The sequence below is a fragment of the Camelus dromedarius genome, chromosome 5 (assembly GCF_036321535.1).
Source record: "Camelus dromedarius isolate mCamDro1 chromosome 5, mCamDro1.pat, whole genome shotgun sequence".
Lineage (NCBI taxonomy): Eukaryota > Metazoa > Chordata > Mammalia > Artiodactyla > Camelidae > Camelus > Camelus dromedarius.
Window position 1 is genome coordinate 60,644,353 of NC_087440.1, and position 27,712 is coordinate 60,672,064.

Below are 27,712 nucleotides of genomic sequence, written 5' to 3' on the forward strand. Positions count from 1 at the left end.
TGTTCATTAAGGTCACATGATTATACTGCTTAGGGATATGAAGATCTTTCCATGAGTAACACTTCAAACCCAAATATATTTACCAAATTCCTAATTTGTGTTTGGAGGAATTTAATGATGAATAAGATATTCTTCTCACTTTAAGGGGGCTGAGGATCTGGTGAAGAAAGCAGACATATAGACAAGTAAAATTCAAGTCACAATTATGCTTATGTGCTGAAAGTGTCCTGTAAGCACAGAACAGGGAAATAAAACCCAAATGGAGCAATTAGGGACCATCTAAAGGGATCATAGTTGAACCTGGATCTGTGTACAAACAATAAGTTAGGGTGGCCAATTCTGGCAGAAGGATTCATAGAAATAATGAAGGTCCAGAGACCATAGCATGTGGGGGATGACCACTAGTATTCTGGTTTGAGGGTAGAAGTGTGGATGGGGGAAGGGGAGATTTTAACAGAAGATAAAAATGAACTGAGTGGCCTCCAGCATCCTGCTAAAGAATGTGGGCTTTATTTTCATAGAAAATCAGGAAACATTAACAGTCTTTGAGCAGGAATGGGTCATGATCACAGTGCTTTAGGAGGATAAAGCTTGTGGCTATATTGGGGATAGAGAGAGAGGGTTTGTTTAAAGGCTGTCACAATACTCCAGGCAAAAAATAGATGCAGCCTCATATGAGTGCCATGTCAGTAGGGATGAGAGAGGAAACAGATGTCAGCAACACCAAAGAAACAGAATTAGTATTGGTTGCTAGTAATTTGAGTTTTAGTTCAGATGTGAAGATATCCTGATAATTGTTGGAAATTCTGATCTCAGGTCAAGAGAAGCCAAGGTTGGTAATGTAGATTTGGGTGTCCTCTGAACCAGATTTAAACATTGGGTTTACAGGAGTGGATGAAGATGTCCAGAGGAAGAAAATACAGCGACCACTAAGGAGAAGACCTTGTGAGATTCTAGTGCTTAACAGTCGGCTTCAGAAGTGGAACCATCAAGGGAGGATGCACAGCGAGGTAGAAGGGTAGAGAGAGGCAGGTGTGGTCCAGGCTGTAGGGAAGCCAAGTCGGATAGATTATAAAAATCAAGAGTTGGTCCTGGTAATTTGTAAGCATTGGTGATCACTGGCAAGCAGATTCAGAGACAGTGTGATGGCCAAACCCAAACCTCTGTGGGCCAGGAGTAAAGAACAAAGAAGGGAGAGGTAATGGGCAGAGATGAGTTTTTGTGACATTAGGAGTTTAGGATGAGAGAGTATATTGAATGGGAATCAGAGTCAAAGGGATGTTTTTAGGCATGTGGAAACAAGAAAATGTCCATGAAAGTCAAGGAAACCTGGAGAAGGAACCTGAAGAATAAAGTTGTGAGAGGGATGATCTAAACAGAGTAAGGGGAGCACATAAGTGGACTGACTATATGGTTTGCCTTGGCAGGTAGAGAGAAGGTTTCAAAATGCAGAAGAGGCCAAGGTGGGTAGAAAGAAAGCCTTCAAAGTTCCTTGGGTGAGTTCAGCAGTTTGAAGTGATGGTTGAGCACAAGCCTAACCCAGGGGGAAGCAGGAAGAAAGGATGGGGGATGAAGCCGAATGAAGTTTACGTGAGGAGACCTGGTTGTTTAGGTCTAAAGATGAGGGTAGGAGCAGATGGGAACAAGAGAAAAATCTAACAACTAAATGGGTGTTTCCATCTGTGATGGTTAATTTTCTGTATCAGCTCGACTGGGCCCTGAGGAGCCCAGATTAAACATGATTTCTGGGTGTGTCTGTGAGGCTGTTTGCCCTCCCCAGTGTGGGTGGGCATCATCCAATCTGTTGAGGGCATGAGTAGAAGAAAAAGCAGAGGAAGTGGGGATTTGTTCCCTTTCTGCCTGTCCACTCGATTTGGGATGTCAGTCTCCACCTGTGTTGGATTAGGGTTTACACCATTGACTCCTCAGGGTCTCAGGTTGTTGGACTTGGACTGGAATCACACCTCCCGCTTTCCTGGGTCTCCAGCGAGCAGGCAGAAGATCAAGAGATTTCTCAGCCTCATTATCTACCTACCTACCTACCTACCTATCTCCTGTCTATCTCCCATTGATTGTTTTTGTTCTCTGGAGAACTTGACTAATACTCTTCTCTACCAGTATACATGTAGTGTGGTTTTGTGTGTACACACATATATACAATACATATACACATATATATATTTTCCACCTATAAAAATGTATTGTTAACTTCTGTCCCTGTTTATTGGTTCAGAAATGAGATTACATTTGAAGAAATGCCTTCAGGTCACTAAAATCAAGTTATAATGAAAATTAATTTTATGGATGAGGGCAAAATTTAAGGCATAAAAATAAAGAGAAATCTCTAAAAGTTCACATGTATGTAGTGGTTTTGCAATAGCCAAAGCCCTTTTACACTCTATATGATCTTCTTTGAGCCAAACAGTTAAACTCTGGAATCACTCTGGCAGGAATCATTTTCCCTATTTTGCCAATGAAGAAACCTGCTTTGACCACAAACATCCTCATTTTTTAATTCCCGATACAGAGCACTTCCTGTTGCAATCCTCACATCATGTTGTCCTTCTGTTCAGATAAAGATTTTAAATAGTTTCACTTTTAAAAGAAGCAAAAATATGGAAGAGATATAATCTTCTCAACGCTCAAGTTTTTTAAATGGTTAAGTTTAATGTCTAATATTTGTACATTAATTCACTGTCTATAAGGAGTTTTAATAAAAGCTCAATATCCATCACATGTTCCCTTGAATTCCAAGGCAAACTTTTACTGCGTGAGTATTAACATTATCAGTGATCACCTTCCAGCTTCCTCAAAGCTGTACGCTGTGAAAAGTGCTTCAGTCTGGCAAAAAATCAGACTTCAGAGGAATTACTGGAGAGAAAGAAAAAACTCACATTTTGAGAGTATTAATTATTTAGTTGAAACTTGCAGTCTGGATAGTCAAGAAGCTTTGACACATCCCACGTTACAGCCTGACACTAGAGAGAGCAGCACACAAAAATGTTCTTGTTGCCTGAGGCAAGCTTTAATTTGGGGCTTAATGATTCAGTCCTATAAAGGGCAACTAAAATACAAACTTTTCTTTTGGAAGTTGTTTGTGGGGACTTTGGGGTTAACATCTCTGAAGAGCGTTAAGTAACATCTGCCGGAGTAGGCTTGTTGTTTTATTTGGTTTAGAATTGTTTATAGGTAGAGAAAGACAAACTTTTATTAAACTTTGACATGTTTTCTTTCTTATTTTATAGGAAAGAAGATTTATCCTAGGCTGGGCAGCAATAAAAACAGCATTCTTCCAGAGAGTATGTTAAAGTCATTAACCTAAAGTTTCATCCTGGCTTCTTTCAGCAGGACCAGTAACAAGGGAGAGTTTCTGTTGAGTCTCACCTGAAATTTATTTTTTTACCAAGTTGTTTAAGATCTGAAAAATGGTGAAGCTGAGTGCCTCAGTGCTTTCTGCAGCTTCAAGGGGCCCATTTTCTGAGGCTGGTTCTTTCCCCACGGTTCTGTCTCAGGCATGTAATTTTAGAAGGCCGCCATATTATTTTGGAGGTTAAGCTGAGAACTTCCTTGGGTAATTGAGGTCACTTTCATGTGGGCAGGAGCTGGTCTGAGGTAATTTCATTTTTAAAAACCTTTCCTTTTCCTTTTCTCTGAAGATATCTTCAGAGATGGCAGTGAAAAAGTCAGAACACAATGCTCTATTTTGTAGCTGGTGGTAAGTTCATGAATATTCAGTTTTTAAATTCTTTGTACCATGTATGTTAAATATCTTTTATATGACAAAATAGTTCTTTTCAAAATTTTTTGAATACTTTTTTAAAAACGTTTTTTAAGTAACACGCTCTTAGAAATTAGATTCTTCCTATACTATATCCCCTGTGTTTTTCTCCCACTTCAGCACTTGTGAGGAGAAAAGCAAAATTAAATAGTCTTCTAAAATCAACTCAAAGCCTAAGAATTATGGACTGGAGAGCTCAGTGGTAGCCAATTAATTACCTTTAACATCTTAGAACTTAAAAGAGCATTTTATATAATTTTTTATGGTTTTTTTCCTCTTTTTTCCCTCTTACTTTCCCTGTGTCGTTGCAGAATTTTTAAGAGTTGCTTTTAAAATGCTGCAGAGCTGTTGCACTGCAGAAACTGGATGTTAAGCACAAGATGACCTAATGTTTAAAGTGAATTTGATTGAAATAAGATGAGAAAATATTTGAGTCTTCCTCCCTGTCCCTCTTGTCTACTAAGACATTATCTCCTTAAATTAAAGTAACCTTCCAAAAATCACAATTTACACAATGACTTCTTATTGTTTCTTTTAGGAGTGAGAAAATAAGAAAATGACCATGAAGAGCAAATAAAACTAGAAAAGGAGAGAATAAAGGTGTGTGACAGGGAAAAAAAGAGCAAGACTAGACATGCAGAAGGAATGTCCATGCAGTAACCAGCTTAGAATGTCTTTGCTGATGTCTGAAGGCTTCTGAGCCATGGGAGGGACGATCCCAGTGAGTAAGGCAAGTGTATTACAAAGAGAAGAATGAGGCATATTCTTCTCTCATTCACTGGATAGATGCAATTTAGGACGATGATCATGATAATGGTGATTTTGTAACATAAGGAAGAGAATGTTAAGGAGAATGGTTTTGACTTAGTGTGTGGAGGGTATACCACAGTCTGTCAGAGAATAAGACCAGTCCTCTGCTAAGAGGGTCTCAAAACAGGGAAGTTGGCTTTTTTTTTTTTTAAAGTCACAATAATCATCTCAAATAAATGCTTATAATGTCATGCAATCCTACTATGCCATCCTGATCAACTCATTGTTTCACTCTCTGCAATGGCACAATTCTCTACTCTTTTCAGAATTATATCCTCCTTCCTCAATCTTGATGGAAAGCTTCAATTCATACTTCACTTGGAACATAGAAGCTAACAACGGAAAGTTCACCAGCTCACTGCCCCCAAACCAACAAACCTACCTACACCTGTACTCATCATCTCTTACTTTCTTCCTGTTTCATCAGATGAGTGTCCCTCCTCCTGTTTAAATCCACTTCTTCCACTGGTGCCTTGGATATGATCTTTTCTGCCCTTCTCAGGAGCTTCACTCCACTATCCCTTCTCACTTTTATATTCATCCTTCTGATGGTTACATTAAACGTGTTCATGTCTCACAGATAAAGCTTCCTTCAACCACAAATCCTTCTCCTATTGCCTCGTTTGCTAATCGTCTCCCCTTCATAGACTCTTTAAAAGAGATAGATGTACATATTTTCTGTCCCATTTTCTCATTTTATACTTATTCCTCAGTCCATCCCCCCACCAATTCACCCAAATCAGTTCTCTTGAAGGTTACTGATGACCTCTGTCTTCCTCAAAAGGTCAGGTTAAAGAGTTACTTATTGGATCCGGTTTGTTAAAAGTACTTGATACAGTTGATTGCTCTCTCCTTTTTGAAATTCTATCTTCCCTTGATTTTAATGATCCCACATTCTCCTAGATTTCCTTCTTTCTTTCACTACTCACCTAGTTTCTTTTGCTGGCTTGTCCTCCTGTACTCAGGCATCAGATGCAGGAGTTCCTCAAGGAAGGGTCTTTGGCTGCCTTCTCCTCTCCCTTGATGCAGTCTTCTTAGGCAGTTTCTCTTAAACCATGATTCCAAGCGCTCCCCTTACACTAATGGCTCCCAAAGTATATCTTTGGCTCAGGACCATATATCTGATATCTACTTAATTTCTCTTATTGGATGTCATATAAGTACTTCAAATTCAAAATACTCAGGGTGGGAGTCTTGATTTTCCTCCACCCCAAATCTAATAAGACCTTTTTTGATGTTATTTGTATTAGTGAAGGGCTCCACCGGTCATCCAAGTGAAAATCAGGACTCTGGATGGCATTTGTAATATTGTTGTCTCCCTCATTGGCTATAGTCCATTTATTCCTAATACTTGTCAAATTTAATCTCCCAACTAGCTCCCAACCCATTCCACTTGGCTCCTTCTACTGCCCCCTAGTTCTGGACATCATCTTCTCTTTCTGCGACTTTTACAGAGCCTAACCCCTAGTATTTTATTTTTCATTTTGATAACCCTCCCCACCATAACGCATTCTCTGAATCACAGCAGGTATGATCTTTTTAAAACAGAAATCAAAATCAGGTTGCATCCACTAACTATTTAAAACATTTCAAGGGCCACCCATTGATCTCAGGACAAAGACCTAAATCCTTAGCAAGGTCAAAATGGTCTGATGGTATAGCTATTGGCTACTTTTCCATCCTGTGCCAGTACTTCTTTACATCTTTTTTCCAACAACCCTGGTCTTTCTCAGTTCCTCAACGAACCATGTTCTCTCCAGCTACAAAGCTTTAATATCTTTTGCTAAAAACTCACCACCCCCCCAGCCTTCACCTAATTAATTCTTCTCAATCCTCAGATCTCACCTATACTCACCTATCTAGTCTCTTATACTACCATGGTCTAAAGCAGGTTGCATGTAATTCAGTGTCATAGAATAATGTCCTTTCCTTTGGACAATCTAAATTTGTAATTATTTATTAGTGAGATTTTATTGTTACTCTCTCTCCCTCTCCCTGCAAGCTCCACAAAAGCATGGATCGAGGATCGAGCTGCTTTTTTGCTCACAATCATGTCTCCAACACTTAATCAAGTGCATGGTGAATAGAAGTATATAACAATTTTTAAATAAATAAAACTCTGGAGAAGATCATCGTTATCTTCTTGTCCCCATGTGAATGTTAAATCCACAGAAATATGAGGTGATAGGGAATAGGTAGGAGATTGAGAAATGAAAGTATTACTGAGCTTGTAACATCTTTGTGAAAGTTTCCCAGGTTGAGGGTGGGCTGAGACCAGTGGTCTCTGACTCCTCTGTATTGTGCTGGGAACCTAAGTACCTCTGACTTCTTGGGGGACAGCTTATAGGACAACAGCAGTCACTTTCTCATGCAGTTCCCCCACTGGATCTTTGTTAGCCTATTTCACAGAATTCAGACACCTCATCCTGGATTGTAAAGGTTTTTTTTTTGGAGCTTGAGTTTATGTACCTCACTAAGGAGAAGCCCTCCGTTGCCTGCTCCTAATCTTTGTTCACTTTGCCTCATATGTTGTCTTTTCCTTTCCACTGTGCGTCACTCCCTCCCTCCCATGAGTTGGTTCCCTTCCGGTATAACTAATCCCAGGGAGACCAGGCGGGGTGAAATCTTTCATTTTAAGTTATTCCTTGCCAGTGGCCTTCTCTATAGCCCCCTTAGCACCAAACCAGGGCAGGGGAGAGAAAAGAAAAATATAAATAAAAAAAAAAATCAATGTCAACCTATTTTCCGGCACAGATTTATATTTACGTACATCGCTGTGAATGTGCTTTGTTGCTCGTTCAGGCACCGTGGCAAGTTTCTACAACATACACCCTATCTTGCAGCAAAAACGCAGAAGTATTGAGAGACATCTTTGAAAACCTTCATCACTTTATGCAACAGGCTTAGGTTTCCCTGAAGACAAAAGCATCCCTTAAGTCAAGTTTTTTGTTTTAAAGCTTTGTGATCAATCGTAATACAGGTAGTAGATGTCATTACGTTGTAGAACATAAGATAGTCTTGGAAGGATGAATTTATAAAGTGAATCAGTAGAGAACCCAGAAATTCTGCCTTCTACAAATTAGTTCCCCCTCTCCTCTTCTCACTTTTAAGTGGGAGAGACGACTATAAACTTCTGAAAGCTTGTTAATGTATTATTCATGAAAGTATCCTAAAAAAGAGTTGTTTGGTGTATGCCTTTGAGGATGAAGGTGCATGTCCTTACATCTAAGAAAGAAAGCAGTGAATAGAAAGACTGTCAATAAGCACAAGGAGATATGTCATTATCAATTTGAGTATTCGCTTCTTTTCTGGAAGGTTGCAAATATATCCTTCTAAAACTGCTGATCCAATAAGGCACTGTTTATAAACTATTTTCACTTGATCCTAAATTCAAGTATTACGGATGATTGCAATATAATGTATAAAATTTAAAAAGGTGTTATCTTATTCAATTATTTCTTATTTTATGATATATGGGCATTGAATTAAAAGAATTTTAGATGAAATGTCTATACCTAAATAAAATCTTTAAGTTACATACATAAATTTGTGCCCTTCTTGTAAAACTCTTCAGAAACTCTGAATTTTTAAAAATGAGCAAATGGAAGTTGATTTTTTCGTCAAATTTATAAAAAGGTATTGTTCTGAACCAGTGGTATTAAGTTTGTGGAAATAAAAATTCTTGCCTAGTGGTACAAAAGCATGCAAGTGAGTGTGAATGCTTTATGGTGCCTTCCTAGCTGCCTTACTCTAGCTCCCCTATGTGGGCTGCCATGCTGCTGCACCAGGTCTCCCCTTGAATTGTGCAATGTAGCAATACTGGTTAATACTTCCCCATACTAGAGAAATGTCTTCCCTGACAGGTGTCCTAACAATTCCCTCAGAACTTAGTTCTTCTTTTGGAATGCAGTTACATTGTCTCATAAAACTTGATCAATAGCATTTCCTCCAATAGTTAATATTAAATGTTCAAGTGTTAAAAAATAGTTTAAAGAATATTAAAGTGCAATCTCACTCCTGGGCATATATCCAGAGGGAACTATAATTTGAAAAGATACACACACCCCAATGTTCATAGCAGCACTATATACAATAGCCAAGACATGGAAGCAACCTAAATGTTTATCAACAGATGCCTGGATAAAGAAGTTGTGATATATGTATATGGAATGGAATACTACTCAGCCATAAAAAAGAATAAAATAATGCCATCTGCAGCAACACTGATGGACCTGGAGATTATCATTCTAAGTGAAGCAAGCCAGAAAGAGAAAGAAAAATACCATATGATATCACTCATATGTGGAATCTGAAAAAAAAAAAGAAAGAAAAAAAGAGGATACTAATAAATTTATCTATAAAACAGCAACAGATTCGCAGACATAGTAAACAATTTTATAGTTACCAGGGGAAAGGGGGTGGGAAGGGATAAATTTGGGAGTTTGAGATTTGCAAATGTTAGCCACCATATATAAAAATAGATTTAAAAAACTCAGATTTCTTCTGTACAGCACAGGGAACTATATTCAATATCTTGTAATAACCTTTAATGAAAAAGAAATATATGTGTGTATATGCATGACTGGGACATTGTGCTGTATACCAGAAATTGACACATTGTAACTGACTATGCTTCAATAAAATTTTTAAAAAAGTATTAATGCCAGTTTACTCAAACTCTTCCGAAGAACTGAGGAGGAGGGAATACTTCCAAACTTTTTAAAAATCAATGCTAGATAGTATTATAAGAAAAGAAAACTGTAAGCCTATATTCCTGATGAATATAGATATACTAATTCTCAACAAAATACTAGCAAACTAATTCAATATGTACTGGAAATCCTAGCCAGATTGATCAGGCAAGAAAAAAAGGCATCCAAACTGAAAAGAAAGAAATAATATAGTCTCTGCTGGTGACATGATCTTGTACATAGAAAATCCTAAACTCCACCAAAAAAAAAAAAATTATTAGAACTAATCAGTAAATTCAGTGAAGTCACAGGATACCAAGTCAACATACAAAAATCATTTGCATTACTATGCACTAATGATGAGCCATCTGAAAAAGAAATTAAGATGTCACTTACAAGGACATCAAAAACAATAAAGTATTTAGGAATAAATTTAACCAAAGAAGTGGAGACTTAGACACTGAAAATTTTAAGACATTGATGAAAGAAACCAAAGAAGACACAAATAAATGGAAAGATAACCCATGTTCATGGGTCAGAAGGGCTAATGTTGCTATAATGTTTATACTACCCAAAGCTATCTATCTATTCAGTGCAATCTCTATGAAAATTCCAATGACATTTTTACAGAAATAGAACAGACAACCCTAAAATTCACACGGAACTGCAAAAGATCCCAAATTGCCAAGCAATGTTGAGGAAGAACAAAGCTGGAAGTACTGTACTTCTTGATTTAAAAGTATATCACAAAGCTATAGATATCAAAACAGTATAGTATTGGCTTAAAAACAGGCCAAGATAACATAATTTAGAGTCTAAAAATAAACACTCAGATATATAATCTACTAATATTTGCCAAGTGAGCCAAGAAATATACAATGGATAAAGGATAATTTCTTCAATAAATGGTGTTGGTAAAACTGGAAATCACATGCAGAAGAATAAAATTGGATCATAATCTTACACTATTTACAAAAAATTAACTCAAAATGGATTAAAAATTTGAAGACAGTCTCTTCAGCAAGTGCTGCTGGGAAAACTGGACAGCAGCTTGTCAATCAATGAAGTTAGAAGACTCCCTCACACCATACATAAAAATAAAGTCAGAATGGCTTAAAGACTCAAACACAAGGCAACACATGATAAACCTCCTAGAAGAAAACACAGGCATTAATTCTTTTTTAAATATTTAGTAGAACTTGCCATCTGGTCCTGGGCTTTTCTTTGTTGGGAAGTATTTGATTGCTGATTCAGTATCCTTACTCTTTACTGATCTGTTAAAATTTTTTATTTCTTTGTGATTTTGTAGTGATTTAGGTTTCTAGGAGTTTATCCATTTCTTCTAGGTTGTCCAATTTGTTGGTATCTCATTATTCATAGTGGTCTCTTTGCACTTTGGTGGTGTCAGTTGTAATGTCTTCTCTTTTATTCCTAATTTTACTTGAGTCCTCACTCTCCTTTTTGGTAAGTCTAGCTAAAGGTTTGTCAGGTTTTGTTTCTCTTTCAAAAACCAACTTTTAGTTTTATTGATCTTTTCTATATTTTTTCCTATTCTCTGTTTTACTTATTTCTCCTCTGAGTCTATGTTATAGCCTTTCTTCTAGCTTTGGATTTAGTTTGTTCTTCTTAGTTCCTCGATATATAAAGTTAGGTTGTTTGAGATTTTTTAATGTGCTTATTTATCACTATCAGCTTCCCTCTTACCACTGCTTTTGCTGTATCCCGTAAGTTTTGGTATTTTGTGTTTCCTTTGTTATTTGTTTCAAGATAATTCTACTTTCCCTTTTGAGTTCATCTTTGACAATTTGGTTGTTCAGAAATGTGTTGTTTAATTTCCACATGGTTGTAAATTTTCTAGTTTTTCTCCTGTTATTGACTTCTATATTTTTCATATATTTGTTTCATATATTTGTGTTTGGAAAAGATATTTGAAATGATTTCAATCTTCTTAAAATTTTTAATGTATTTTTAATTTCTTCTCTTTGTTCTTTCAGTTTTTATGTATATTACATAAATACATGTGCTTTTTGTATTTTAAAGATCTTTGTTTGGTACATAATCATTTAGAATTATTTTCTCTTCTTGGTAAACTGCCAGGTTCAGCCCTGATAATTTTCTTTGCCCTGAAGTCCACTAACCTGATATTAATAAAACTACTGAAGATTGTTTTGACTAGTACTTACGTATTACATTTTTATAATTCTTTCCATTTAACCTATCTGTAGCATTATTTTTAAAGATGAATTTCATGATTAGCAAGGATCTGTTCCACAGTCTCTGAACTCAGTCCCACTGGTGAGAGGGAGGTGCAACTCCTTCTGTAGTGCTTGCCTGTAATAGGTCTGATAGTCAAAAGGATACTGTTCTGTAGGTCAGTCCTATTCTCAGCCCTTCGCTAGAGTGTGGGCTTTCCTTGGGGCTGATTTTGTCTACACCTGTTATTTCTGCATTGCAAGCTGCTTTATTTACCAGGAGAAAAATACAGGTATATCCCAAGGAAATTCACTGAAAGGTCGTCCACTGAGTCTCAGTGTCCCAGCCAATTTGACTCCCTTTTCCCAATTTCAAAGTCTTCTGATAATTTCTGTATTTTTTTTTCAGGATTTTAGTTGCAATTTGTTGAATGAATAGGGTGCATTGTAGTTATTTTATCTTGTCTAACACTAGGTTCCCTGCCTTTTTTATTTATATGTAAGTCAAATTTTTCTGTTCTTTCGCATATTTAGTCATTTTTTTAAATGTGGATACTGAAGACTATGACAGATACATCGTAGAGACTCTGAATTTAGTTATCTTTATCTGAAGATTAGCTCTTATTTTGCCATACAGTTAACTCAGCTAGGCCAAATTTTTAACTCAGATTTCCTGTTTATATCAGCAGTTTAAATCTCTACCCAGTTCCTTCCATTTCAAGTTACTGCTGACCTGCTGTCTCCTCTGTAATTGCACAGTGCAGCCATTGACCAAAGAGTGCAGTGGTATTACATTTTACATGCAGATTTTGGAGCTTCTATCCTTGTGAATTCTTCTTTCCTAGACTCTCTGCCACCTGACTTTTATTTGCTTTACCAGTCTCAAATGTTGTCTTCTGACACATAAAGCCAGCCAAGCTGAAGTTTCTGATACTCTGAACAGATTTCTGATGCCTTGAACCATAGGAAGATTGGGGGATGAGGGTGAGTCACACAAAAAAGCTTTAAATTTACAAATATCACCAGGATCTTATCTTTTCTGTCTCCCAAAGGAAGACTCCCCTCTAGTTTCTGCCTGGTTTTGATCACTATCCAGAGCCTTCATACAGTTGGGTGATTTTATATATTTGTCCTAGATTTTATATCTAGCGTCTCTGTTTCTGCTGTATCTGCTGGAGGTTTAGTCTGGTCATGCCACATTGCTGTTACTGGTATTTGTAAGGCCCCTTCACTGTGTGTGTGTGTGTGTGTGTGTGTGTGTGTAACGTTATTATAGTAAAAGTCAGAGAAACTATCATTCAGGCCATGGATCTGCCTTTTGACATTCTATGCTTAGTTTTGCTAACAAGGATTACAACCCCATCCTCCTCTTTAAAATTGTTGTTTAGTTCCAACTCTTGAGCCAATAAGATTATGTGCCCCAGTCTCACCCTTGAGAGAGGTATTTGCAGATGGAAGCAGCTGGCAGTCTCCAGGGGTGCTGAGATTCCCTTTTTAGGTCAAGATGGGCCACCACTTATGTCAGAGACTCACAAGCGAAAGAGCGCCAGTGTATCTGGACAGAACACACCTCTCTTGCCTTAAAAAAGAATGTAAGAGTGTTTCCTTTAGGGTGTTTGCATAGAATCCTGACCTGTTGAGGAAAATTCTAGTTATCGCCTGACAATATTCCTTTATCAAGTCAAATTAAGACATCCACATTCAAAGCTTCCATTATATCTGCTGGCTTCCTGTCCTACTCTTTTGGGGTGGGGCAGGGGGAATACCTACACTCATCAGTGTTAGTAAAGGAGAGAGAATATAAGAGAGTTATAATGGCCTGATGCTCAAACTGTGACATATGGACCAGCAGCATGAGCATCATCTGGAAACTTTAGAAATGCAGAATACCAGGTCTTACGGATCTACTGAATCAGAACGCTCATTCAGTGAGAACCTCAAGTGATTCTTAACGTGCAGTAAAGTCTGAGAAACACTGAGCTAAAATATAGGCTGCCTTGAGAAGAGCTTCTTAAAGTATCTGTGGACATTTTTAATTGTTTATTTGTTTGTGGTTCTAATCCATTGCAGACCAATACATCTTAGCATACAATAAAATGTATTAATATTAAAATAAAACATACAAAACCCTGATTTTATTATATTCAAGAGACATAAAATGATACTCCAAAAATATAATTAGAACATAAAATATAAAAACTGATATTTGTTCATTGAAAGAGTGCATTTTAGATTACCAGTATTCACATATAGCATAATAAACACCTTCTGTTGACTTTATAATTCAATATTCTTTCTTTCAAATTATTATTTTTGTGTGAATTTAGTTGTAATGGTTTGTTTGAAAATTCCACTTAGGTTTTAATGGTTTCATTGCTTCATTAGCCAGTATATCTCTGCAAATAATACATTGTGGTTTTCTCACTTCATCATCAAATATGTTTACAAACCCAAATTAAATATAATTCAGATAAACTTTTTGTCTTTATTTTTTCAGAATCACTTCCACTTTTATCATTTGTTTCACTACTATTGCCATGTTAGGAAAAAGGGTGTCTTTGCTTGACAAAGAGTAGGATGAAGTCCGTTTAGCCACAATAAATAATTCAAAATTGGTTTCCTTAATTTAGGTAAGAGTTATAAACACTAAATTTAGAAAAAAAATTAACGGATCAAAAATTAAGTATAAAATATTGTTATATAAATATAACATCTCTATTTCGAAAGATTTAAGAATATGAGAAAATATAAGCATTACACTTACATTTTCTCATATTCTTAAATCTTTCGAAATAGAGATGACAGACACCTTAAAATATCACATCTCACATTGTTTTATAAGATATATGCCTAATAAGATTATATGCCGTATAAGGCATACCAGTATGCAGTCTGCAGCACATGAAAATCATACCATGAATTCAATAACTGAACTACTCTAGATCTTTTTCAAAAAGACAAATCCATTGGCCATGCCCTTGGATGTCACAGTAATGTCAAATTACTACAAAGATGTCTGAATGCTTACACTTAGTTACAGTACTTCTCTTTTTGCAGATCTGTAACAGAGCTGGTGGCCATTATCAACTCACAGACTGTACGTTGAGTAGCGCTTGTCTAGATTACTAAGACTGAAGACTAACTGACACAGCGCACCAAGAAAGTGAACGTTTTTCATTTTCAAATCCACCATTTCTTTCATGCAACAATGCTGAATAACAAAATAAACAAGGCATTGTGGATATAGCAACTTCACAATTTATGTCCTATGTCTACCTAACAGGTCTACTTGAAAAATGACAAGTAGGTTGTACCTTCAAAATTCTAAGACATATTGATTGGATTTGCACACTAAAGTTTGGATCAAAAGCCCCCTCTTCCTCTGTTGTTCATCTACTGCACCCAGGTTCTTTACCAAAACCTCACTTCCCATGGTTATGCAGTGCTGTCTGTCCTACAGCAGTGCTTGGCCTGTGCTTGTGGTTTCTTCCATTTTCACTTCACTGCATTACAGAGACTATATATTCCCTCTACGTTGTACCTCGTTAATAATATTTTGTGTTTAAAAATATCTGTATGTATTTGCAGTTTTACTCTACTTCTTAGGTAAAGTTGGCTTTTCTTAAATACTGTTTTACTTACGTGTTTATTTCTAAACACTCTGGCACCTTCTTCAATGTTGTATTTTAACCACCATCAACATCATCATAACAAGATTGAAAATTTTATGAGTTTAGAGCATAGTCTGTTCAGGCATAATTTGGAGATACTGCAGAGTTGGTTCGAGACTACCACAATAAAGTGAATATCACTATAAAGTGAGTCACACACATTTTTTAGCTTTCCAATGTATATAAAAGCTATGCCTACACTATACTGTAGTCTATTAAGATGCAATAGTGTTCTGCCTAAAAAAATGTACATACCTGAATCAAAAAATAATTTTGTGCTAAAAAAGGCTAACCATCATCTGAACCTTCAGTGAGTCAGAATCATTTTGCTGGTGGAGGGTCTGGCCTCAATACTGATGGCTACTGATAGTTCAGGGTGTTGGTTGCTAAAGGCTGGGGTACTTTGGCAATTTCTTAAAATAAGACAACAATGAAGTTGCCATATCAATTGACTCTTCCTTTCAGGAATGATTTCTCTGTAGCATGCAATGGTGTTTAATAGCATTTTTCCCACAGTAGAACTTTTTCTTCAAAATTGGACTCTCACTGCTTTGTCAACTAAGTTCATATAATATTCTAAATCCTTTGTTGTCATTGCAACAATCTTCACAGCATCTTCACCAGTAAATTCCATCTCAAGAAACCACTTTCTTTGCTCATCCATAAGAAGCAACTTCTCATCCATTCAAGTTTTATCATGAGATTGCAGCAATTCAGTCACATTATCAGGCTCCACTTCTAATTCTAATTCTCTTGCTATTTCTACCACATCTGCAAGGACTTCCTCCAGTGAAGTCTCGAACCCCTCAAAGTCATCTGTGAGCATTGGAATCAACTTCTTCCAAACTCTTGTTAATGTTGGTATTTTGACCTCTTTTTATGAATCAGGGATGTTCCTCAAGGCATATAAAATGGTGAAGCCTTTCCAGAAGTTTTTTCAATTTACTTTACCTAGATCCATCAGAGCGATAACTATCTATGGCAGCTATAGTCTTATGAAATGTATTTCTTAAGTAATAGAACTTGAAAGTCAAAATTACTTCTTGATCCATGGGCTATAGAATGGATGTTGTGTTAGCAGGCATGAAAATAACATCAATCTCTTTGTACATCTCCATCAGAGTGCTTGGGTGACAAGGTGGACTACCAATGAGCAGTACTATTTTGAAAGGAATCTTTTTTTTTTTTTCCTGAGCAGTAGTTCTCCACAGTGGGCTTAAAATATTAAACCATTCTGCAAACAAACATGCTATCATCCAGGCTTTGTTATTCTTCTAGAACACAGGAAGAGTAGATTAAGCAAGATCCTTAAGGGCCCTAGGGTTTCAGAATGGTAAATTAACACTGGCTTCAACTTTTAAGTCACTAGCTGCATTAGCCTCTAACACGAGAGTCAGCCTGTTCTTTAAAACTTTGAAGCCAGACATTGACTTCTCCTCTCTAGCTATGAAAGTCCTAGGTAGCATCTTCTTCCAAAACCTTTTTGTCTACATTGAATATCTGTTGTTTAGTGCAGCAACCTTCATTAATTATCTCAGCTAGATCTGTAGGATAGCTTGCTTTAGCTTCTACATAAGCACTTGCTGCTTCACTTTATACTTTTATATTATAAAGATGGCTTCTTTTCTTAAACCGTATGAACCAACCTCTGATAGCTTTGAACTTTTCTCCTGCAGCTTCCTCACTTCTCTCTACCTTCAGAGAATTGAAGACAGTTAGGGCTTTTCTCTGGACTAGGCTTTGGTTTAAGGGAATATTATGGCTGCTTTGATCTTCTATCCAGATTACTAAATCTTTCTCCATGTCAGCAATAAGACTGTTTCCTTTCTTTCTTTCTTATCATTTATGTGATCAATGGAGTAGCACATTTCATTTCCTTCAAGAACTTTTCCTTTGCATTCACAAATTGACTATCAGTTTGACACAAGAATCTTAGCTTTAGGCCTCTCTCAATTTTTGATATACTTTCCTCACTAAGCTTAGTCATTTGTAGATTTTGATTTAAAGTGAGAGACATGTGACTCTTCCTTTCACTTGAACACTTAGAGACCGTGTAGGGTTATTATTTGGCCTAATTTCAATATTGTTGTGTCTCAGAAAATAGAGAGGCTTCAAGGAGAGGGAGAGAGTTGGGGGAATTGCTGGTGGACAGAGTAGTCAGAGCACACACGTTTGTCAGTTAAATTCAGCAACTCATATTAATGCAATTCACTGCACCCCAAAATAATTACCACAGCATCATCAAAGATCATTGATCTCAGATCACAATAACAAATATAATAATTCTGCGAAAGTCTGAAATATTGTGAGAATTACCAAAATGTGACACAAAGACAAAAGTGAGCAAATGCCGCTGGAAAAATGGTACTGTTAGAATTGCTTGATGCAGGGCTGCCACAAACTTTCAATCTGTAAAACAATGCCACATCTATGAAGCACAATAAAGTAAAACCAGGTGTGCCTGTAATCATTAGAAGACAGTTCCATTAAATGAAGACTGGTGGTGGGGAAGAGGATAACCCTAAATATTCACCACTTAAAAATCCACATCAAGACAGATCTCACTGCTGCCTAACTACCAGCACACTTACTGGGGAGCTTAGTTTCCATATCCACTAGGGCGTTGTCTATTTGTTGTTTCTAAGCCTTCAAAATCTTTCAATTGACCAAATGACAAAACATTCCCTGAATGCTAGAGCCATACCATGTACCTTGGAGAAAGGGGAATGGCCTCTCTCTACTATATATCACACACAGTTAAATGGATTCCAAATGACAGTATCTACAACACCCAGTCTCAAAGGATACCTAGTGAAAGGCTGTCACCTCCTTTAACGATTAAGGCATTAGGAGGGTGAATCCTGAAAAAAAGAAATAAACCAGTATGAAAATTAATAGATTGGAAGTAATGCCATTATGATACTTAGGGTTCCAATAAAAAGTAATGGGGCCTGAATTAATGTAATGGGACAAGAAAGGACAGACCAATTTTGAGGGACATTACAGAGACTGATTAGATATAGGATGATAGGGAATGTGTGGATTTCAGAGAGAGAGTGATGTGTAAAGAAGAGTAAATTTATACAATTTTGAGTAAATAAAATCTGAAGAGCCAATGGGATTCAAGTGCAGTCATAAATGTAGAGATCTGTGTGATAAAGTTACCCCCCAAAGATTTAAAATAATAGCAAGTACAAGCATTTAGATAAAACTATAGGTAAATTATAAAAACAGCAATTCTAAGTAATGACTAGATGATGAGTCAAGTAATAAATGGATGTTTGTTATCATGACCAAAGGACACTGAATACAAAATATACTTTTAAAAAAGTACTGTTGGAGGGTTCAGATGTAGGTGGCAGAGGAAGAGGACATGGAGCTCACCTGCCACCACGAACACATCAAAAATACATCTATATGTGGAACAATTCTCACTGAAAACTGGAAACTGTCAGAAGGACTCCTCTGTAACCAAGGCTGTACGAAAGATCCACAGGTAATTGGGTTGGAAGGGAAGAAAAGCAATCCATATGGGACCTGTGCCCCTGGGAGGGGACTCACAGGAAAAGGGAGATTACATGGGTGGACACCTAACCTGGGCAGTAAGGATTCAAGCCACAGATTGGGTGCCCCAATCCTGGGGTCCTGTGTCGGGGAGACAGGGCTCCTTGGCTGGTTGGAGGGCCACTGGGACTAACAGAAGGGATGTGAGAAGCCTGCACTGAACTGGAGCTCACTGGTTTACGCCCAGGAAGGGTGGAGAGAGGTCTGCTCTAGAAGCTGCAGGGTTTCCTGCAACTGCCTCACTGAGCACCCCAGACTGTGCCAAGCGAACAGTCTGACTCTGCTCACTCCACGCCACAATATGGCACTGGATCTGGGGTGGCCATGACTGGGAAAAAGACTTGACCACGGGACGTAGAGGTGACCCAGTTCTGGGGCAGAGCCTGGCTGGGCAGCTGTGGCCACTGTTGGTGCTTATTCAGTCAGTGCCTCTGTAGCAGCCCAGATCTCTGGCATCAGTCACTCTGCCACAGCCTACCCCTCAATACATGCAGAGTCCACGTGGGCCCCACTTGCCCTGCAGAGCAGGTCTGCCACAGGCAGAGGTAGCAGAGGGTGAGGGCGGTGACTGAGCGTGAGGGATGGAGGAGACTCTCGCCAGAGGGCGGTGACTGAGCGTGAGGGATGCAGGAGACTCTCGCCAGAGGCTGCACAGGCAGTGCCTCAGACTTCTGTCTGTGGCTAAGCCCAGCCAGCAGCCCACACAGGCCCCACTGCTCCGGCACTTCCCACCCTCCCCCCGGGGCAAGGGTCCCAGGTCTGGGAGAAGGAAAAACACACACTTAAACGGAACAAAACCAGTTCGGGCCCAACTCTCAGGGCTCCTGCTCCAGCAGCTTGGGGTCAGACCCTACCACCAACAGGGGGGTGATGGCCACTGAGCAGAGGGGAAGTCCTGCCCCACACCAGGTGCCAGCTCTCGCCCCTCCATGTCCAGCCCCACTCCCTACCAAGGCGATAGCCAGTACACTCAGAGCAACAACATACATTTTTCCCCGTACTCCTTTAAACATCTTTGCCTTTCTTTGAACATGCTTATTTATAATAGCTGATTTAAAATCTTTGATCAATGCAACATCTGATTCATAATGGGTCAGCTTCTATTGACTACTGTCTATTTTGTTGACGGTAAATCATAGTTTTTTTTTTCCTAAAAGTCTACTGATATTTTATTTCGCACTGGACATTGTCAATAATACATTTTAGAAGCTCTGAATTCTGCTGCCTTCCCCGGGAAAGTGTTTACTATTGTTCTAGTTCGATTCAGTTCCAGCTGAGCACCATGAACTTGTGTCTGCTCCCGTTTTACATTGTGTTAGAAGCTTGCTACAATTCCCAAGCCCTTCAGGCTTGATAGGACTTGACATTTAAACTCTGTCTTCCCTGTATATGTGGCCAGAGCATGGTTTTAGACTTCATTAGAGCAAATCTAGAGTAGGTCTTTTTGTTGTTGTTTTTGTTGGCTTGTTTTTAATATGGAGGTTTTCCGATGTTTCAGCTGAATGCCCACCACGTTAAAAGAACATTTACAAGTTTCCTACACTCTGGCTGGGCTCAGTTCCACAGCAGCTGCAGTCTGGTGAGCCTAGCGCCGTCTTGCTGGTCCATGCACAGTCCACCCACTGCAAAGAGCCCACTGGGAAACCCTCTGTGCAATTGCCTTATCTCCAGTGTCTTTCCCTATATATTCCAACGCCTTAAGCTGGCAGGAGTTCTTGACATCTGACTCCTCAACTCAGCGTGACTTCCTTGCTCTACTTGGACTCTGGATCACTGTGCTGTGGTTAGACTATCGTCCAGGTAGGTAATTGATCTGATCGTAGATCTCCCCTTCAGTTTCTCAGCTCTCCTGGATTGCACTCTTGAATTGCTTATTGGGCAATGCCTGACTGCTGTTGCTTCATAGATTTTGTTCAGTTTTATGATTATTTATAAGACGAGGACTAGTCTAGTAGAGTTTTTTCTTTATAGCTATTTAGATTTGGTAATAGCATCAATTCACGTTCGTAGGTCAATGCTACCTAACAAAACTTGCTGCAATGATGGAAAAGTTTTACACCCGTGCTACCCAATAAAGGAGCTACTAGCTGCATACAGTTACTGAGCACTTACTATGTGGCTAGTGAAACTGAGTAACTTGACTTTTAAATATTCTTTAAATTATTACACCACTAGTAGTTTCCATACTGGACAATGCAGTTCTAAGTAGTAGGGATAAAAGCACTTAACTTGAGCCAGAACAACTGCCTTATTTGAGTATCTAATCTTGATATTGTTACTTGAGTCTGTTTTCTGGCTAACTTTTTTTTCTTACTTAGAATTTATTTGGTTCTCAGAAAATTGCTCCCCCAGTCACCATGACTCATTCTTTCTAATATGTGTGTTTTTCTGATATTTCTGTTTCTGCATTGTAACTGACGATGCTGGTCTGGACACCCACTCTTCTTACCTTTCCTGATTTAGCCTGTTTCCTTGACTCTGGCCCAGAGTTTTGCTCCAAAATTTCAGTGTAAGTACTAGATCTCTAATAAATAGAAACTGTGTCCCAGTCATATTTAAAATCACAACAGCACAGTGTGCTGTGCCTCAGCATCTGCTTGTCTCTCTGTTTTGATAGTTTGACTCCAAGAGTAAACTGGAGGCTTGCATTTAACAGGAGGTCAGAACTTAGAGAAAGATTGATGGAATCATCTGGATTTATCAATAAATACAGATAATCAGACCAAAGCCTGTTTTACTCCTATTGGCCTAAATTTACACCATTAGAAATACTATGTTAAAATTAGATCACTTTTATTCCTAGCTATTTTTTTTTGAAATCAGAATTCATTGTGCAAATAAAAACATAACTAAGCACATATTTTGATCTACTTGGCCAGCCTAATGTAAAGACAGGGGTATTTGTCCATTAGATTTGAAAATCTGCCTACTGAAAAGTAACAGAAATATAAAGGCATAAAACCTAAATATTGAAGTGCATGGATTATGGGAGAATTAGGTATGTCTATCTAAAAAGATAAAACAGCAGCAAACTTCTCATGGTCACTAGCTCTTGATGTTCTGCTTTCAATTTTGTGTGTGTGTGTGTGTGTGTGTGTGTGTGTTAGCGCACACACAAAAGAGAGAACAATATATAGGGGAACCTGATTGCTTAACTAACAATTTGGTCACATGAAAGAAATACAGATTTGCCATTTACATAGACTATTGACCATCTGTATTTTTGCATTTGTAGTACGCTCATTGTACATCATTAAATATATACGAACTATATTTATCTAATCTTATTTCATTATAGTGCTATTTACAATTCACATTCTTACCCTTCAAAGTTTATTGTTTTGTAACAGTACTTAATGCCTTTAGAAGTTAAAAACGTTAAAGAAAGATGACATGGCTAATTAATGCATTTCAACTGTCTACTATTATTTGTTACCATGGAAATAAACTGATAAACTACATCTATAGATGAAAATAATGAGAATAAAAGTAATGAAGCTATTATCTAAAACACAGGACTGAAAGGAATCATGAAATAGTATTTTCCAATTTCTACAATGAAAGCAGAGCCACAGATACTTTGTTTAAGAAAAAGTCACCATCTTTTGTTCATGTCATACTCCTTATAATCAAACTTACTGGATTAAATTTATGTCCATTTTTTTCTTATTCCATAGTCAGCGGAGATTTATAAAACTTACTATTCAGATAAAAGTCTGTTCTTACTAAAACCATAGGAAATTAGTAGTATTTTGTTTGACATTTTCTTTTATATTGCATTATACCATCTGACTAAATGTCTCCATGTTTCAACTAGATGACTTTTCTTGTCCTCCATGGAACCTAGTTTGGTGTTTTTTATAAAGGCACTCTAGTTAATTGAAATGACACAGACATGCTAGCTCACATATTTAAAAGGTGGAAATCTGGACCTATCTCCCTAACAGCCTGAAACACTATGGGTGCCCCCAACCTATGCTCTATCCCATTACAGATCTGAATGTAAGCTTCTTATGCTTCTTAACCTGCCTGCTAACTATTCCCAAGTGGAGATCCTGGATTACTTCAGATCCCTCTAGTATGATTAGTCAGTACAATAAGGACCAACTATGAAACACTTAAGACAGTAAAAGATTTTGGTTTCTGTGGGTTAGTAGTCCAATTTTCGGTCTTTCCAATGGTGACATGGGTGCTATGCTATTTAACTAGGAACAGACAACATAAGCAAATGTGTTAGATTGGAAAGAAGTGGAGGGAATGGGAAGAGGAGAAGACATGGTGGGAAATCAGCTTGGTGTCCATGGCATTCGAAAGACTTAAAGAACAAAGCAAAGTAGAGAATTAAAAGACTTGAGGAGGTGATTTATGCTTTCTGATTTTTGCTTCAGAATGAAATAAACACTTAATTTATAAACTTAACTTGCTGACATTGTGATAGTCTGTATTTACTTGATTTCATTTAACATAACTTGTCAGGGAAGGAAAATGAGGAAGGGTCATGGACGAGGACATTCAGGATAGAGAGGTGAAGATTTATAGAAAAGACTGAAAGGAGGGACCTTGTTGGCCAGCAGCCAGGCTTCTTGCAGGGAAAACCAGCATCCTAGGCTTGACGAGATTACTCCCAGCAGCTACCTGGTTTATAGCTTCATGCTATGTAGATCGTGTATTTTAACTTCCCTTCTCCACGGAATTAAAGTAAGAAAAAGCAAGTTTCTTTTAATAAACAACATTCCAAATATCTATGTTTATGTTTCAAGGATAATTGTAAGGACTGTTGCTTCCTTACAAACGTATAGTCAACCTGACATATATTTGGCATTGATGCAAGATAGAAAGCCAAATGAGAACATCCTTTAAAACAAAAATAACTCTATAATTTGGATCAATAGAATTAAGGGAGTACATGACTGCCACTCTTTCTAGAATAGCTCAGCACTTGAAAATCCCAAAAAGAAAGAAAGTAACATTTTAGAATTCAGCCATATTGTTTTCACAACAGTGGTGAGAAAATTGTTGAATAAAGGCACCACTTAAACATTGTTTATCATTTTCAAACTTTTGGCTTACAAAAAAACTTATGAAAAATAACATCTTTGTAGATTGGGAATCAGCAATAACTAAGATTGGACAAAAATACATGAGTGCCCTGAGCTGTAATTTGAAGGAAAAACATGTTGACTAAAAGGTATCTTGGATGTATAAAATGCTAGATGATAATGATGATTATCTGAGACATTTTGATGATTTAAGCTCATTACTATGAATCATAAAATGTAACTATCAGTCATACTTAACATAACAGACATTCTTAGACCAATCACCCTAAAGAAACAAAGTCTGTTCTAGTTTATGAGCTTGTGTCTATAGTAGCTCAACTGATTTGATTTAGTGTAAACATCGGCCTGGTGTTAACCATTTATCAGTGTTTTGTTTTTATAATTTAATTTTATGCAAAGCAAACTTTCCATGCTCAATAATTTGGTCCAGGCAATCAAACTCACTTATTGCTTCTATTGTCAAACTTCAAACAATTATTTATGAATAGACTGACTCTAATTTTGTAATTGTATCATATACAAGCAAAATTTTCAGTTCTGCTATTCAATTTTACTTTTAAAAACTTACTCATCAAAGTATAGGCAATTAAATGAAAGTTAATCTGAATTACTGACTCATGATGCAGCAATGCTTGTCAAGGTTAGGTTAAATACTAGCTTCTTTACCTTTGTTTTAAATGGATTCTAATCCTTTCCTAGTGCTAATTAAATATTAAAAGACTTCTCTTTCTGACCAGGACCATGGAATTAGAAATAGCTCAAAGAATGCATAGCTAGGAAATTATAACATAACCCCGGATTTAAGGAGAAAATCTAGGTATTCATAATACTTTGCAATGTGTTGCCCTTTATTTACCAAAATGGTACTTTGGGCAACCAAGAGAGCTTTGTGGTTATTTTCACAATAATGAAGACAATAATCTTCTACACTGAGCTGAGCTGAGCACGAAATCTCTCTCCTGTTGTGACCGTTTTGTCATATTTGCAAGGTGCTTGGCAACAACAGAATGCTGAAATAAACCACAGAACAGTTCATCTGCACTTTTTAATCCCGTATGTTGAATTTACCTTCCCAGTATTTTAATTTCAAAACTCTTTGCTTTGTTTTGTTTTGTTTTCTGATAAGTTCTTTTTCAGATCAGTGAGCTTTTACATTAAGAATGCAGTAACCTTTCAAATACCTCTGAGGAAACCAACTAGAGTTCTTTTTCTTCCTCAGAGTTATCACTAATTTTTTCAGGGGCATTTGTTTTGTTATTACTTCCTATTGGACTCCTTCTGTTTTATTTGTTTACCTCAAATATTTGGTGATCTTTGGTTTTGTATTTATTAATGAAATGTAACTGCATGTGAACCTAATACAAAATATCATTAATAAATAAATAGAACTATATTTATGAGTAGACATAGAAATTACTTCCAGCTTACACAACATGTTTTGCTTTCTTTCATATTTTACCACCCAGTATGAATTAAAAATTAAACACATAGCTTGGGGAAAGAATTTAAAATGGAAACATATAGTAATAAGAGTAATAAGGGGATTTCTGTATGTCTTCTTTGGAAAGATGTCTATTCAAAACTCCTGCCCATTTTTAATTGGGTTGTTTGGTTTTTGTTGTTGAGATGTATGAGTTCTTTATATATTTTGATATCAACCCCTTATCGATTATTTACAAATATTTTATCTCATTCAATAGGCTGCCTTTTCATTTTGATAATGGTTTCCTTCAGTGTGCTGAAACTTTGTAGTTTGATGTGTCCCATTTGTTTTTTTGTTTTTTGTTTTTTTCATTTTTGTTTCCCTTGCCTTCGGAGTCAGATATGCAATAGCATTGCTAACACTGATGTCAATAAGGTTACCAGCTATGTTTTCTTCTAGGAATTTTATGGTTTCAGGTCTTATAGTCAAGGCTCTCATCTATTTTGAGTTAGTTTTTTGTGTATGATATAAGATAGTGGTCTAGTTTTATTCTTTGCAGGTGACTGCCCAGTTTTCCCAACATCATTTATTGAAGAGACTGCCCATTCTCCATTGTATTTTCTTTGCTTATTTGTTCTAAATTGTCCATACATGTGTAGGATTTTTAATTTCTTTTTTTTTTTTTTTTTGTATATACTAACAGTGAACAATTGAAAAAATGGAACGAAAAGAGAAACTAGTTGAAATCCATGTATCTGACAAAGGATATTTTCCCACAATATATAAGGAACTCTTTTACTCAATAAGGAGGCAAATTACTAAGTAAAAAAATGGGTCACAAGAGAACTTACATTTTCCAAGCTGATATGCAAAGACCTTAGAAATTGTCATTTCTATGCCCGCACAGTAAAAACTGAACAAACTGAAGATCAACAACTCTTTTTAGGTCTGTCAGAGGACTGAGGTCACAGGTCAATCTACTGCTCTGAAATTCAAGGAGACAGACGGGTAGATGCAGAGAATCACAGCATGCAGAGAACAGAAGCCTGCAGCGGTAGCCCCTATCAGTGGGGCATTTCAAACTGTAACCGAGGGACTGCTGGAAACTCAATGTAGCCTGAGGGTTAACATTTCCAAGGGCGCCCAGTCTTAAGAGGATCCTCACCCTTTCGTGAGATTTATCTCCAGGAACCCCACCAGGTTCTCACTGTGAAAAATCAGAAAAAGATTCCCTTGTGCTCCCAGAAGGGCTCTTATATAATGGAAGGGGATTCAGCAATAAAAAGAAACAAACTACTCTGCACACAAGAACATGAATCAGGACCAGAAACGTTATGCTGAATAATGAGCTAGAAACAAGACTCCATATAGTAGGATTCCATCTATATGCAACTCTAATCTATAGAGATAGGAAGCAGGTCAGTGGTTGCTTGGGGCCAGGGTAGGAGAATTGCTGCAAAGAAGCATTAGGGAAATGGGTCGGGTAAAGGAAAGGCAGTTATACAGACATCAAAACTTAGCAAAGCTTACTGACATGTTTACTTAAAATGAGTGCAATTTATGTAAGTTATCTTTCAATAAAACTGACTCTAAATAACACTAGCATAAATTTTGTGGGTGGAGAGAGAAGACTGATGAAGTATTTTATATAATTCACATGGAAAAAAATAAGCAAGAATATCCAGAAAAACTCTGAAATATAAGGATAAGAATAACTTGGCAAAGCAGTTGTCTCCAAATTGAAATAAATGGAAGTCTATGCCTTACAATTTTATTATATCATCTTAAACCAAAATTACATTATATTTCTGAGGAAACAGGTTTGATAAAGCTTCAATATAAAATATGTTAAATGAAATACTTAATATATGAATATTCCTCCCATTAAACTATTAGCAGTGTATATCTTCTGCTTGACTTGCCAATATAGCAAAACATTGCAGTAACACAATTACACAAATGTGTTTAAGTTGAATTTGAAACATTTTCCTAGATTATAGAAGGTATGGAAGACAAGTGAATGTAAAAATTCCTGGTCAGCCATGAGTCAAATGAGCAGAAATCTGGAATGATTTTTAAATGAGCTGTAAGCTTAGTGAAGTTCAGAGTTATTAAACTAACAGTTTGAATTAGGTTTTAAAACTCTTACAATGGCTTGTTACAAAGTGTGCCCTAAAATATGTCATATACCTCATTTCACATGGAAATGAGAAAATATCTCAGTCTCAACATAGAATTTGATTGGACTTTCTTTCATTAAGTCTTGGTACAGAATAGATCTGACTGAGCTCTTAGAAAAACTGGAAACTTTTCAGAATAAAAAAGAGAATTCTTCAGGATCTTCCATCCTTTGACTCTCTTGTCCTTGTTTGCTCTCTCTATCATACATACATGCAATCACTTATTTATCAATTTATCTATGAATATATATATACATTCACACATGACTATGTAAAGAATATGCATATAAATTACATATGAATTGCATGTACATATAAAGAAAACCTTCACATCTAGCTAGAA

At 37.0% G+C, this 27,712-nt stretch overlaps 2 long non-coding RNA genes across 3 annotated transcripts in view; both read left to right on the plus strand.

The window, feature by feature from the left end:
* LOC135321408 (uncharacterized) overlaps nucleotides 1-9,595 on the plus strand; it is a 36,549-nt gene extending 26,954 nt beyond the window's left edge. Inside the window, exons 1-4 of one of the 2 annotated variants that reach the window (XR_010381153.1) lie at nucleotides 1,320-1,463; nucleotides 3,246-3,299; nucleotides 4,317-4,378; nucleotides 7,343-9,595. This is a non-coding gene — a long non-coding RNA (uncharacterized LOC135321408). Of the gene's footprint in view, nucleotides 1-1,319; nucleotides 1,464-3,245; nucleotides 3,300-4,316; nucleotides 4,379-7,342 lie in introns of those variants that run through there. The other variant, XR_010381152.1, reaches the window with a different exon arrangement.
* Nucleotides 9,596-20,220: 10,625 nt separating this feature from the next.
* Nucleotides 20,221-27,712, plus strand: part of LOC135321409 (uncharacterized) — a 35,815-nt gene continuing 28,323 nt past the window's right edge. The window contains exon 1 of the long non-coding RNA XR_010381154.1: nucleotides 20,221-20,506. This is a non-coding gene — a long non-coding RNA (uncharacterized LOC135321409). The remainder of the gene's footprint in view (nucleotides 20,507-27,712) is intronic.